Source organism: Ipomoea triloba, chromosome 7 (assembly GCF_003576645.1).
Source record: "Ipomoea triloba cultivar NCNSP0323 chromosome 7, ASM357664v1".
Classification (NCBI taxonomy): domain Eukaryota; kingdom Viridiplantae; phylum Streptophyta; class Magnoliopsida; order Solanales; family Convolvulaceae; genus Ipomoea; species Ipomoea triloba.
In genome coordinates this window covers 5,959,748-5,964,341 of record NC_044922.1, presented here as the reverse complement: position 1 = coordinate 5,964,341, position 4,594 = coordinate 5,959,748, and positions in this window count along the sequence as shown.

The following is a 4,594-nucleotide window of genomic DNA, read 5'->3' as shown; positions in this document are numbered from 1 at the left end:
GGGGGGGGGGGGGGGGGGGGGGGTTGAAAGTGAGACAGAAATGAGACAGAAAGAGAGAGGCAGCAAAGGGGAAGTTTAAGGGAGTTGTTGCATGTGTGGGGGGTATATATACAAGTTTAAAGGGGTTGGCAACTTGGCATATATATAGCTGTGGGGATAAAACAATTCTCATAATTAATATATAATCACTATAATGGGTGTGTATCTCCAAGCAATTATTTATTTATTTATTATGTATACCTATAAATATTACGACAATAATTAAGGCATAGACTAATTATTAGTCATAATATTACTTTTATTCAATAATTACTCCGTAATTATTAGTTTTCAATTTTTTTCAAAACATAAAAAAATATTTACGGAGAATAAAATACGGTAACAGATTCCTTGATATATAGCCCAAAGGAGTAGCTCAAGTGGTAAAAGAGCTTCTGTGCATGGGGAAAGACTCTCGGATAACTTGGGTTCGGTTTCTACAAGTGACAAAATTTTCCTGATGTTGTGCATCAGAGATAAATTAAAGGGTGTCAATTGGTCTACATACATGTCTACTGTATAATTTTGTAGACAAATGAATTGTTGCTTAGTTGGCATAAAATGACCAATAAGTAGTCTATGGAGAGAATGGCATAAAATCAATAGCCCAAGTGATAGTGGGGTGGGTGAAACATGATTTTTGTATTAAAAAGTTACGAGTTTGATTCATGTCAACATCCTCAGTTTATCTTTACTTGTATGGTTTACTACACAAGAGCATAATAGTGACTGTGAATTTCTCTTCTCATTCAATTTTCTTTTTTAAACAAAAAACAACAATAAATAGTAATCAATTAAATGAGACTAAAAATCATTAGAGAAAATCACTCACAATATAATAAAGTTTAAAACCAGGCCACTAACCAAGGATTAGGGGGGCATTACTTATCATCAAGGGTCATTGTTGCTTAATTGGGTTAGAGATTTAGAGACCACACATATGTACCAATCAAAAAGATATGAAAATAAGTCAAAACAGATAGCCCATGCATGCACAAAGATGTCTGCCAATTAAAATATTAATAATAACACAAAAGGCATTAATTTAAGTGAAAGAGTTTCAAATCGTATAAACATGAGATCGAAAGACTGCCCACAATGTATACATATATATAGAATATGATGTTTGACATTTGATAAAGTTGTATCAAATCTGTTAGGAAATAGACTGTACTAAAATTGAACCAAATAAGAAGTATATTTATAATACTAATACATAGGGTATGATAGAAAGAAATTCATTGTACATATTTTATATATAAAAGATGTAAGAATTGAAGGGTATCTAGGCTTAGATTCATGCATTTTTAATAAGCTAGAAATGAAATCTGCACCGCTTTATATATGTACAAAAAACATTAGTCCCATCTCACCTTTCTTAAGGTCCCACTTTTTGCATCAAAGCATATCTTAGCTTTACTGATCATATGTTTCACACCCACCCATTCCCACACTTTTAACTTACATTCATCATTCATGGGGTATGAACCAACTCTTCATGTTTGCTGCTTTTCTTCCTCCTCCTTCATTTTTGGTCAAACTTCTAAATTTACCCCTTTTTAATTTTTTTTGAGTATTGCTGACTCTGTTACCCCTTTTCTTTGAATACGAATACTACTAACTCTATTACAATGCAGTATCTGTTCATAACTACGTTCTCAACCTATTGAAGCACTACAAGATCCTTGGCTTGTTACCCCTTATTCCTTGAAGCACTACAAGATCCTTGGCTTGTTACCCCTTATTATATCTATAATCTTGACTACAAGGTCCTTGGCCTGTTACCCCTTATTATATCTATAAACTAGTACTACTGACTCTGTTGCCTCCAGTAAGGCTCGAACCCACTCCCATCATCCATGTGGGAGTGTTAATCGGGACACCGGATGTCACTCGACCACAAGGTCTTTGGCTATGCAAATATTAATATGATTTCATTAATAAGTAGCAATTTGAATTAATAGTGAGGAAAGCAAAATTATCATATTCTGCAGGGGTTATTGACAATTTATAATAGTTTTAATTTGGTGCAAAACATTATAACATTTAGAAAAATGGCAATTCGGTGATTAGAGTCAACATGGGACACCTTGTGGAAACCCAGGCCATCAAAGTAGACTCCCTTCCATATATTTTTTAACCAATGTTTTAATGGGAGTATGGGACTAGGCCGGGCATTTTCGTCCAAGGAAATATAAAGTATAATGTGTTAAGCATAATGTATAACTCTTTTAACATAGACATGCAGACATAGTTAAAGAGCACTAACCTAGAATCACATCTAAATATTTAGTGATACAAATAACTATAAAGTGTATTTATTCATTTTAATAATTTTATGATAATATTTTTTAAAATGGCAGAAATGCAAAAAAAAAAAAAAAAAAAAAAAAAAGAATTCTATGAGTTGTTCATATTAGATCTCTAAACTTCGATAACTTTTGTAGGTGTATATATACTTTTTTGACTAGAAAAAAGAGAGGATACCTAAAATACTTTTTGTGAGTATGTGTTGTATGGAATATATATTAAGGTTGTTGTGCTTTAACAAATATTAAGGCTATGTTTGGCAACCTAGCTGAAACGGTAGTTGAAAGCTGAAAAGCTATAGGCTCTGTTTGGCAGAGCTTATTTAGGAGCTTATAGCTTATTTTAAGCTACTAATAAGCTATAAGCTCTGTTTGGTAATGTTCTCAAAATAAGCTAGTAGATTAAAATAATAGCTTATTTTGAAACGCTACTTGGGGTAGCTTTTCAAAATAAGCTAGTAGCTTTTTAACTTTTTTCCATCTTTATCCTTATTATTTTAAATAAATGACATCATTTACCCCTCTCAATTAAAACCCTTGACATTTTTTTTCTTCATTATGTTTTGTTGTAATTTTAGTTTGATATTTATGTTTGAACATTAATTTTTGTATGAACTAATCTTATGAATTATAAATATTTTTTTTTACTTTATATATTTTTAAATATATGTTCTTACTTTATATTTTATTTAAATATATTGATTTCATTATTTTATATTTTAATATATAAGCAAACCTATTTAAATTTAAAATTATTTAAATTGTATGAAGATGTCATTTTTAGTCTTTTTACATTTATCAGCTTATCAAAAAGCTAATTTTACCAAACACTTTTAAGCATAACAGCTCTTCAGATTTCAGCTTCGAGCTTATAGTTTTTCAGTTTTCAGCTACTTTTCAGCTTTCAGCTACCTTTTCAGCTAGGTTTGCCAAACATAGCCATAAACTCGAAACTGAAATCTGAATAGCTGTTAAGCTAGTTGTTATGCTTAAAAGTGTTTGGTAAAATTAGCTTTTTGATAAATTGATAAAGGTAAAAATACTAAAAATGACATCTTAATGAAAGTTAAATAGTTTTAAATTTAAATAGGTTTGTTTACATATTAAAATATAAAATAATAAAATCAATATAATTTAATAAAATATAAAGTAAGAACATATATTTAAAAATATATATAGTAAAACAAGATGTTTATAATTCATAAAATTAGTTCATACAAAAATTATTGTTCAAACACAAATATCAAATTAACATTACAAAGAAACATATTGAAGAAAAAAGGCCAAAAGAGTTTTAATTGTGAGGGATAAATGATGTCATTTATATAAAATAATAAGGATAAAGATGGAAAAAAGTTAAGAAGCTACTAGCTTATTTTTGAAAAGCTACCTGAAGTAGCGTTTCAAAATAAGCTCTTACTTTAAGCTACTAGCTTATTTTGAGAACATTACCAAACAAAGCTTATAGCTTATTCGTAGCTTAAAATAAGCTATAAGCTCCTAAATAAGCTCTGCCAAACACAGCCTAAAAGATTATTTGAAAAACCTTAACTTATAATGTTGAATAATGTTGTTACTTTCTTCTTAAAAAGAAATCAAAACAATTACTATAAGTCTAAGTATTTCTAATGAAGTACTTTGTTAGGAAAAGAGATATCAAATTCACAACAACTCCAAATAACTTTAATTTCTTCACTTTTATGATAAAGACGGTGTTGTACAACCTAGGAAAAGTTAAAATATGGTTTAATGTTCATTTTGATGGTCTTGTGATATAGCATCAATAATTACATTATAATTAAAATATTATTATATTTTTCATGGTTTGAACTTGGAAACCAAAGCTATGTGATATTAATGGAAAGAAATTGAATTATTTTTATTTTCGGCCCCTCTCAACTATAATTTCATTTTTATTTTTTATGTACAGATCAGAATCTTCATTACTATATAATACTAATCCAAATTCAATTCATGTCAAGCTTGCAGAGTTTGACTTTTACATAAGAGAAAGCCTAACTTTAAAGTCTTGAACTCTTTAGCATGAATATTATCATTGCTATTATTTTTAGTCTTTACTTACCATTCTTGATTTTTAAAAATGTTCACTCTTAGTGAATATGACCAAAATGCCCTTAAATGTGGTTATGTGGGGTATTGACTCTTTGTGCTTCAATAAGTTGAGAAAATATGTATGAACAAATACTACATTGTAATAGAGCCGGTAGTACTAAAAAAAAAAAGAA